At 37.3% G+C, this 11,715-nt stretch overlaps 1 pseudogene; it reads left to right on the top strand.

The window, feature by feature from the left end:
- The first annotated feature begins 7,701 nt into the window (after positions 1-7,701).
- LOC140840865 (uncharacterized) lies at positions 7,702-11,440 on the top strand (annotated as a pseudogene).
- Positions 11,441-11,715: the final 275 nt, after the last annotated feature.

The raw sequence follows: 11,715 nt of genomic DNA, 5'->3' as shown, positions 1-11,715 counted from the left end.
CGTAGGATATCTCTGGCAGCAGATTTACGAAGCCCCTCTATCATCTTGGAACGGTGCAGTAGCAAGTTGTTGTCTCTGGAACAGTAGCTACTCGTAGCCCCAAAACCTTACCACAAGTTCATCAATTCCCGATTTTTCTTCTCTGTAGGGTAAGTGGGTTTCTTTCTTTTATTATATAAAATTGCACCAACATTGATATTTTAAGTGACTAAAAATATTGATATTCTTTTAACCAACATGAGTCATTATTTAATTGTTTTCAAAGTAGACTTGTGAATATATATTTTATATAATAGAATTGGGCACACTTAATTCTTTTATTTTGTGCGCATGATATATGGAATAAATAAATTAAATATGACTTTGAAAATTCGATCGGCATAATTTATTCGTTTTCATTTGGTATAAAACCCCTTGAATTATTCGTTGTTCGATATCAGTTATAATATTCGAAAGCATGTTGAATTATTTGAAATGCACTGTAATGATTTGATTTAGAAATGGTAAAGGAAATTCCGAACTTCGATATGTTTTGTTTAGGCCCTGATGCGGTGGGTTACAATAACCGTTCCTTTGGCCTCGCCCCTTAGAGGAGTAACATATAGGGGACTGATCAGTAAAACCATAGAAAATGAAATGACTTGCAGTGCTATATTCTTATTTTTGTTATTATTTGATTCAACATGCTTAATATTGAAAATTCGATAATTTATTCGTATGTATATCCTCGATATTTGTTATGCTAGATCGGCCCCCATTTACTGAGTATTTCCCCAAAATACTCACCCCTTACATTCCCACCCAGATAAGAACGAGGAACAAATCGAGGGTGAAGAGCAAGAGTACTTTTGGGGATGGTAATGAAGAAACTCCATTTGAGACCAGTCGAATTTATTCTGTCTTTAATTTTATTATCATGTATTCCGCTTCCGCATTTTATTTCTATCGCATTGTAAAAACGATTATTGATTATGAAAAAGACTGGTTATTTTGATTTACTACGAGGCTTGTTGTTTTGCAATTATGTGATTGCGAGATAACGCCGGTGTCGACTAACCCCGGTCTCGGGGCGTGACAAATATGGCCAACGACAAATAGTTATACAACCCAATCGAAAACAGAACAACTCAAAAAAAATATTCGGTACAACCATATCGAATAGAATAGTACTGAAAACTAAACCAACCAGCTACTCACTGTCCTCCTCCTGCTCTTCCTGAGCCATCCAACCTGAGGCCTGCCCCGTGGGAATGGGGTGTCCAAGATAAACAAAACCGAGGACGTGAGCGATAAGAACGCCCAGTACAAAAGCATGAGTATACAAACCTATATGAAATGCACATGCTATGATATGATACCAGGGTAGGTCAAGAAACAGGAGTAACAAAGGATCTCAAAATGCTCAGTCTAGAGGCGCCAAGTGGATAGTGCCGCGCGGTACTCCTCTGGGTCACTGCATCCACTACAAGAACAGACGTGGACCAAAAATGTCCCGGATCACCGAAGCCCTCCCGACCCGTCGGCCACTGTGTACTCTCGGTGTCCATGCGTCCACAAGACAAGACAGGGCTGAGCGGCCCCACAAGATATAGCTTATCTCGAAAGAGATACAGCTCAACAGTAAAGGCTATCTCGAAGGAGATACGGCTCAATATGAAATGCAGCATGCATCATAAAGCGTGACATAATAGCATGCATCATATGACATATATCAATGCACCACATAATCATGCAACACATATAAGAATGTATACTCGACCAGGATATCTCGGATAGTACTTTCGTACCTCTATCACAGCAAGCCTAGCCTTACGCAACACCGCTAATCAGGTCTAGAACAAGCCTACGCATCAAAAGCATACCCAATGAACAATACTACCATGCTCGACTAGCAAAACCAGTACTCTCCAGTACTACCAAAGGTTTAGGGTTTACCTTCGTCCGTCGACAGCCCTTTGATGTCGATTGCCTCGTAACTCAGGCGTCGCTACGCTACTAATCCTGGCAGCTCTTGGCTATCGCTCGACCGACAACTAACCCTAGAAACCTTCCAAACTTCTCAAATATGAGACATAACTCAAGAATTTGCAATGCAAAATGAGGAAATCCGAGCACTATTTATAGGCTATGTTCGGATCCACCGAACCCACTTCGGAACGTCCGAACTCCCACGTGTCCATCGGCTCTTGACACCTCATGATCGGATCCACCGAACTTACACTTCGGATCATCCGAACTTGCATGTAAACCGACGTGTCGATCGACTCTTGACACCTCATGATCGGATCCACCGAACTTACTTCGGATCGTCCGAACTCTTCGGTGCTACCGAACCATCTTCGGTCCGTCCGATCACGACCACGGTCAAAATTACACATTAAACCTTCTTAATCACCATTAATCCGTTAATTACCCAATTTGGAATTCGGGCTACTACAAAGAGGATAATCAAGGGATCATTTAAATATTTCATTCACAAATCTTTATTTAATTTTAAAAATTCAATTTGTATATATTTCTTTTGCGATTTTATAAACGAAGAAATTTGCGTTACAAATTTTTGGCATGCCCAGTGGGACTATCTATATTTTTCATCACATGTCGGTTGGTGACAAGATCTCAAAGACGAAGGTTTTTTTTTACAAAGTCAATGGGAGGTCTTGGAGTCGTCACAAGGAATATGTCCAAAAAGATGCAAGTATCCTCCGGAGTAGCTCACTTCCATTAGACCACCCAAAAAAATGAAAGTGAATATTCATCATCCATTCCTTGACCACCATCAAGCTACTCGTGCACATTAAATATAGCACCCGTGATGGTGACGAATGCGACAACTTTAGAAGACCAAGTAGCGAATCTGATGAAAGCCATTGAAAGACTAGTGAAACATGTTAAAGAACAAAAGTCTTAAATTACAATGTTGATGGACAAGATAGATCATGCTGTGCAAGTCACACGAAAGAAAAACATCATGAAACTAATTATGACACGGAATCATCATCGGAAGAAAGATAAAAGGTTACAACAAATATATTTCATGTCTCATCCGATGGAACAATCCCATCGACCGGCTACAAGAGTTCACTATAGGGACTATCAAAGATAAATTTGACGGATGCTCTAAGTGTTCTCTTGCCTATGTCAAGCCATATTCGCAAAGAATTGATAATTTAATAATGTAGATGGGCTATCAACCTCCAAAATTTCAGCAATTTGATGGTAAAGGGAAACCGAAGCAACATGTGGCTCACTTTATTGAGACATGTAATAATGCTGTCACGTATGGAGGCCATCTGGTCAAGCAATTTGTTCGTTCACTAAAAGGAAACACATTTTATCGATACATTGATCTAGAGGCATACTCGATTGATTGTTAAAACCAATTAGAACAAGAATTTTTTAATCGTTTCTATAGCACATGATGAGTAGTCAGTATGGTTGAGCTAACAAACTTGCGACAATGTAAAGAATAGTCTATCATTGATTGTATTAATTGTTGAAACAACTTGAGCCTTAACTGCAAAGACTGATTGTCGGAATCTTCTACCATTGAGACGTGCATCCAAGGCATGCACTGGGTGCTTCGATATATCCTCCAAGGAATCCAACCAAAGACATTTGAAGAATTAGCTACATGAGCTCATGATATGGATCTGAGCATTGACTGCAAGTAGAGCAGAAGGACCTCCAGCTCAAGAACATCATATAACAAAAGAAAGAAAAAGTTCTAAGAAATGGGGCGAGTCTTTCACCAAAACCTCAATCAAAGAACCTATATCAGTTATTGCAAATCTCATAGAATTCAAGGGAAACACAAGTGATAAGAGCAACAAAAAGAAAAAAAGAAGGAGAGCGACGGAATCTAACCTTAAAGGAGGTGCAAGCGAAGCAGTACCCTTTTCTTGACTCCGATGTTTTTGGAATATTTGATGATTTGGTCAAAGAAAACTTGATGGAATTACTAGAACTGAAGCGACCCAAAGAAGCTGCACGAGTGGATGACCCAAAATGATTGATTTTTATTCAAGGATAAAGTAATGCAGTTGGCTCGCCAAGGGAAAATCACACTTGAAGAAGATAATACAACCATGAATCAAGTCGAAGTCCAATGGAATGATGATGAAGTGCATAACCATAATGATGTGCCATGCTACATGACAAATTTACAAGGAAGTCCCTTCGACGAAGATTGACAGCTTGAAACTGAGAAAGATTGTAGGGAAACCTTGGCATAAATACTAACGAAGATTTATCATTCAGTTCTGGATTTCACATTCAGCCACTATTCTTCACAAGCTATAATCGTGAGCAAAAAGTGAATATGATATTGTTGATGGAGGTTTAGCAGTCAACATTATGCCCTTGTGCACACTGAAATAATTTAACATTGTCATGGAATAACTTGAAAATAGTTGTCTTATGGTCCAGGAATTTAATCAAGGAGGGCAAAAGGCTCTTGGGCCATTAGATTAGAATTACTAATGGACAACATAACCTTCATTGCATTATTTCATGTCATAGATGGCAAAACATCCTAAAACTTGTTGCTCGGTCGACCATGGCTTCATGAAAATGGGGTTGTTCCTTCTACATGACATCAATGTTTAAAATACAGTCGAGACATAATGGTGGAGAAGGTTCTTGGAGATGAGAGACCATTTTACGAAAGATGAATTATATTTTGCTGATGCCAAATATTACTTTGAAATTGAAAAGACAAAAATCAAAGAAGATTTAGCTCATCAAAATCCAAAAGGTAGAAAGGTCAATCGAAAAGTTAATTACCTCTCCAAAAATGGGATCCCTTGAAAGAGATAATACTCCCCCTTACAAAACTTGAGAGATTCAATCGACGAGAATGAAATATGATTTGCAAATGTTGTTTTATATTTAAATTTTTAACATGATATTGAAAAAAAAAATTAAAAATTTAATACTAATATTTTTTTTTAAAATAGATGGGGTTGTAGTCCACCCTAACCCAAGTTGGCTCCGCCCTGCACATACATAAATAATTTTGGGCAAAACATGAATTGGATGCTAAGATCAATGTTGCAAGAAAGATTTGTATTTTGAGATGGAGGGCACCAAAATCGGACTGAATTGTTTGTCAGTCTATTGTTATTTTGAAGTTTTGGAGCAAGACATCAATTTCTCAATAAGATCAATTTCTTTTATTGTATTATGGACTTCCCAGTCTCTTCAGGATTCTAAACTCAGTGATGACAGATAAACATGAGGGTTGCACGCTGACTCTGTGTTTTCACAACGAAAATTATTTGCAAATGAAGAGATGTCAAATGTGATGAGAAAAATACCAATTCAAAGCGAAAATAATGTTACGACATAGACCAGGGAACAAAAATCCAGAACTTTTATTCAAAATTCTCTCAATTCATTCCTTCACGGAGAATTTCTAAATCATTTGACTCTTCATCTTTTCCAATACACAGGAGTAGACAATTAAATCATTGATAGTAAGGTTTCTTGTACTAGAAAACTATCTTTAAATTATGTTCATTATAAGGAAAATGAATTTATTTTCCCAAGATGCAAAATTAGATTAGTATGTCTCATGTGAGATGATATACATATTTATATATATGAGACGATTCGACCGATCCATTTTGAAATGAAAAATAATATTTGTTAACATAAAAAATAATTTTTTTTTTATAAATCGAATGGAATCGTTTCTCAAAATTAATTCATGTTATGGTATCACAGTAGTTTTTTTTGTAAATTTATATTAGAATAAGTTTATCATGAGAATTTTTTAAAAGAAATACGGAAAATTGATCTTCAGTCCCCAGCTGTCGATTTTTTTTTGTGTTCAGTCCTTGGGTATTTTTTTAGTACCATATTTCCACATGAAGTGTACCACATTTTGTATGATATAGTACCATAATTTTGTGGATAGGGGATGAACCTAAATAATGTTTTGATTGAAGATTTTTTTTAAAAAAATATTTGAAACATGCTTTTCTCTAGTTCAAATTTAGCCGGTATGCAATGCAAATGGCAAGCAAGAGCCGGTTCCGCCTATGCCCCACCGGCGGTGAGAGAATATGGTCTCTGAGTTTCTCAACTCCACAGTCTCATCGCTCACTCCTCGCATGTCCCTAAGGCCTCCATTTCTCTCTCTAAAAAATCGATCAGCAAGCTCTAGAAAATTCTATCTATACCGTCCTCTTTCAATCTATTAAACCCGACCCACTAATATTCAAATAAACTCGAAATTTCCGCTCATTGTAGTAGACCCATGAACCGAAGGAACTATCTGAGGAAAAAGGTTACTCAACATCGGCAATTTCATCAGGTGAGACCCCTTGAAGTTCCAGTTCGTGAATTCTGTGAAAATGATGACTGTAAGTTAAAAAATGTCGATAGTTCTGCTGGACAAAGCGGTAATATTGAGGAAAAAGGCAGTCTTGATGATAATTGTTGCGCCTCTGGAATTGTTGCGCCTCTGGTTATGTTCAAGAAACAGAATCCAAATTAATGAAAAAGCAATTTGGTGGGCCTATCTTGTTGAATGGACTAGAGGGTTGGGTTGAGCGGTACAAAAAGGATTCTGAGTTTTGGGGCATTGGGACTGGACATATATTTACTGTTTTTCAAGGTTGTGAATGGTGGGAGGCGGTGGCGGTTGAATTTTTTAAGTGATTTTTTTTTATAGATAATCATGTAATATAATCACAAATAGTAATATTTTTTATGTAAAATATGCAATTAAATAATATTTAAGCACACAAAAGTTTCATACAATATAATATCATCTAGATAATGTGTAATTAATAAATATTAATATCATATTAATGCTAACAAAGTAATATAATTATTTTTACCAAAAACTAAGTTTAAATTTCAAAGTTTCAATCGATTATCCATCATTAGAGCAAGTGGTCCCTCAATCTTTTTTGTCCTCATCGGATGCTTTAGGACATGCTTCAACTTGTCCTACAATATCCGCAATATGATGCTTCATCCTATAAACTCCTCTTTTAATAAACCTCTTACACAACTTGCACGTGATCCAAAACCTTTTCTCTTTATTATACAACACCCCAAATTCCCAAACAATATCACTAGACTTTAGCTTAAATTTCAACTCCAGTTGTTTATCTTTTACCACCATTAATCTTCAACAATAAATCAATAATAAAATAATAATAGGAAAAAAAAATTAATTTTTGAAATCACAAAATCTGAAATATTATAAAAAAAGTATGATAAATAATAAATATACAATGCCTAACCTAAATATTCTGACCGCTGGCGGCGGCAGACAGTGGGTGGCAGGCAGACTGTGTGTGGTGGTTGAGACTTGAGAGTGAAAACCAAAAATAAAATAAAGAAAGTGATATATGCTAGGGTTTTGATATTTAAAATTTGTTGACTTTGACTAGATTGTTAAAATTGTTGACTACAACTTCAAAATCTTGACTGCCCGCCTGCTCGCCGCCTCGCCCGTGTAGCCCGCCTGCTCGCAGTCTCGACCCGCCTCCCCAACGCCATATAGCTTGGGCCGCCTAAAACACCCGCCTCATGTATAGGCGATGCGGCCGCCTCGACCGCCGTTTAGAACACTGCTGTTTTTCAGGATTCTGAAGGTAAGGCTGAAAGTGTAGTAGTGAATGAGGATGAAATTATGAGAAGACGTGGGGGTTGATCCCTATCTTCGCAAGGTTGGTGAAACTGAAGATATCTTTTGCAAAAGACTTGGTTAAAGAGATGGAGCGTGGGAATACCATCATCATGAAAGATAGTTCGGTGGCCAAGTTTGTATTGCCCTGCAGCAAATAAGTTGTTACGGAGGCGATTAGGGGTGTGATATTGAAACCAAGTTTGCTACCGAGGATGTCGAGAGCTGGACTCAGAGTATTTGTGGTTTATTTGTGGTTTGGGCAATTAAGGGCCTCTTTGGTGTTGGTGAGGATAGTGGGAAGCATACAATGTTGGAAAAAGGGTATGTCGAGAAGAAAGATGGAATCTAGAGAAGCTAGAAAAGAGAAAGTGGAGATGATGAAGGGTAGCGTGGAGGTGATTCAGGATCCAACAGAGCCTAAAAGCATGCCTTTTAATAGGCCTCAGCTTGATAAGGAAGAGCTTCTAAATAGGGTTATTAGGTCAAAGGGATTGAATCACGAATCAACATTAGCAGAGTATTCTAGATACCAGTCTAAGGATTTTGAGGATGATATTCAGCAAATCAGTGCTATGGCCAGACATGCACGAGAAACTGAGAAAGGAGACTCTTTACCTGATAGTGGTGATGATGACAATGATCAAGCTGTAAATGCATTGCCTACTGGAAATATGAATCTTCCTAAAACAAACCACTGTGGCTGTTTATGAATCTTACGAAACACTGGAATCTAGTGGTACTAAAAACGGGAGAGGAAATGACATGAACCTGCTGACTGATGATCCAGACCATCAATCAGATCAGCCACATGAAAGTAGAACAAAGTTAAGGATCATAATCATTTAGAGAAGCCAGAGAGTACCTTTCAAGTAAGCATCACAAACTGGAGATAAACCATGAACCTGAAGCTAGTAGTGGGTTTGACAGTGATTTAACCATGCCTGGTGTAGATATTTCATCTTGTAACCGGTTCAGGCTTCATTAAATTCAACTGGTGAAGTATTTGACTGTTCCTCCTCAATGACTGGGCATGATTATTTGCATCATCGTGAAGATTACAAGGGTGTACAAACAAATAGCACATCACATTCTACAACTGCTGAAGTTGGTTGTAAAGGTTCGATGTTGTCAAAAGAAGATTTCACTCAGGTAATACCTGGAACTACAATTGGGGGCAAAGAAGATGGTAAAACCACGGAACTAACACAAACTTGAGCCATTAGTTAAAAGTCGCAGTTGGCTTCAGAGATAACTATGTAGCTGCAACGGAGAGCTCAAATAATGGGTTGAATTCAGGTACTGATTTGGCTCAACTTGAAACTAATGGTGATGAACAAGAATTTGAATGGATGAAGGATGAAAGGCCAAGGGAGATTGTATTTAAAGTTCGAGATAATGAGCTCTCCGGAAGAGATCCATTCATCTTGTGGATGATGAAGATAAATATGCATTTTTTAGTGGCCTTGAAAAGAAATTTGAACTTGAAAATGAAAAGCTGATGAAGGTGCATGAATATTTCCATGAGAACATTGAAAACCTTGACTATGGGGCAGGTAAAGTTTTAGTTTCTTCATCAAGTTCCTTGTGATTTTTTTACTGAGTCAGCCGAGAGATGAATTTAATTGTACCCCTCCCTGGAATGAAAGTTACTTATACTTTTTCTTTGCTTAATTTCATAATTTGGCTTCATTGGTAGACAGTTAATGAGGCTAGTTAGAAATTCTTTTTGACTAGTCATGTTTTTTTCCTCTTTTTTTCTATTACTTCTTTTTAGTTATTACGAGAAAATTTCAACCTTGCATGCAATGCATTGAGACTGTTAAACTAATGGGGCTCTTTATTAATTCCATAGACGGAATCAGCTTGTATGGTCCACCAGAGAAAATCATACCTCGATGGAGAGTCTCCCCTGCTGAAAGGAATCCCGAGTTCCTGAACAATTTTGTGGAACAAAGAAAGGTTCTTGTCGCTGAAAGTCTTAAAAATTCATTTCTCACAAAGAACTCTGGAAAATACATCATTCATAAACCAAAATAACCTTTATCCAATGACAAAAATCAAAGTTCAAGATTTCAAAACGAGATTGCATCATCATCAAAGACTGTTATAGCAGGTAGTGACGGTTCTGTTAGGGCTGGCAAAAAATCTGGACGAGAGTATTGGCAGCACACAAACAAATGGTCACATGGATTCTTGGAGTCATATAATGCAGAGACAGACCCAGAGGTCAAAGCTGATATGAAAGACACAGGTAAGGATTTGGATAGATGGATCACTGAGAAAGAAATAAAGGAAACAGCTGATTTTATGGATAAACTTCCTGAGAAGGGACAAAAACTGATTAAACAAATGCTCGAGAAGGTTAAAAGAGAAATGGAACTTTTTGGACCTCAAGCTGTTGTGAGCAAGTATCGTGAATATGCATGCAGAGGAAAAAGAAGAGGATTACTTGTGGTGGCTAGAACTTCCCTTTGTACTGGTGGGCATCTGTTATCCGCTATTATTTATCCAAATATTCTGACATGGAAAGTGACATATATATCTTACTCAATTTGGTGGCACCATCAATACCCTGTCATCTACATTTAATGTGGAAAAATTGTATATTTTGTATGAATGCAAAAAAACAACTTTTTTACATCATGGTTTTCTTTCTCTATTTTGAATAATTGTTGATTACCCGTTTTCCTTTGAAATCTTGCCTTTTCAGTGAATAGAATTGTATACTGTGGATGACGGGGAACAGAAAGTTGGTTTCTATTCATTAGAGATGGGGGCTGATCTTGAATTGGATCCAAAGCAATATCATGTGATTGCTTTTGAGGATGTTGGTGATGGCAAGAATCTTTGCTACATTATACAAGCACACATGGAAATGCTAGGCAATGGGAATGTTTGTTGTTAGCAGGCCACCGAAGGTAATAAATTCTTAAATTAATGATTTTTTTCCATACTCTTTACTGTTGATTGTGCTAGCTTACCACTTAAACATGAAATGTTTTATTCAAAGATGTCTTGATTTTTCCTATTTCCTTTCAAACGTATGTGAGGATATTTATAGATTCAACTTTGATGTTAGTTGATGCTTTGCAGGATGCTTTTCGTGAAGCCAAAACGAATGGCTTTGGTGTAACCGTGGTCAGAAAAGGTCAGCTGCGGCTGAATATAGATCAAACATTGGAAGAAGTAGAAGAAATGATCATAGAGATAGGCTGTAAGATTTATCATGATAAAATCATGAAGGACCCGTTCTGTGGATATTAAGGCACCGATGAAGGGGGCTTTTGGCATTAGCCAACCATCCAGAAGGTAATATTATAGTTTTATAATCTTTCTTCCACTGAATGTGTAGCGATATCGATTCTATAAGCTTTTGAAACCTGCATGAGGCTTTATTCCCAAGCTTTTAAACCTGCATGAAGACAGCTTTATTCCCTTGATGTAAATGTGAACTGAATTTTTGTTATAAACATGGTGTGATTAGGCCCCTGGTAAATTTCATACAGGCCAATATTGATTGGATTTGAAACTATTTACTTCTTTATTTATTAATGTTCTTTTATCATTTTGTTCTACTCCCGGCTTATTTTATTTGCCTTAGGTTTGTTTGTGAGATTTTTTTGGTGAATTTAGAACTTTGTAATTTTTGTTGTTTCCGGATCTTTTGAAAATATTGCTGGTAAATTAAGAATTTGTTACAAAGTTACTATCTTTGTTACAGCAGTCAAGCAAGCTGAAATTCTTGTATTGGGCAGATACCATGTTGCCATACTGGACCGTGGAAAAAAGTAAGGACTCCCGAGTAGGGATGGCAACTTTCCCCACGGGTTTGGGGCCCCGCGGGGAAAACCCGAGTGTTATACAGTTGAGCTAGCTAGCTAAAAATGTTCTGCTTCTTTCTTAACCTTTTAACCCCATGTTTTTTGTTATGTACATGTACTAATGCATTAGTTATTAAGATATACTTATTCGGGAAATAGTTTATTGAAAATTACTTTTTAAAGATGATACCTCATCAATTGTTTGACCCTTTGTCCGATCATTTAGTTCATCTGTGGTGTTAATGG

This window comes from Primulina eburnea, chromosome 9 (genome assembly GCF_022965805.1).
Source record: "Primulina eburnea isolate SZY01 chromosome 9, ASM2296580v1, whole genome shotgun sequence".
Lineage (NCBI taxonomy): Eukaryota > Viridiplantae > Streptophyta > Magnoliopsida > Lamiales > Gesneriaceae > Primulina > Primulina eburnea.
Note: the sequence above shows the minus strand (reverse complement) of the source record. Positions and strands in the feature narration are given on the sequence as shown.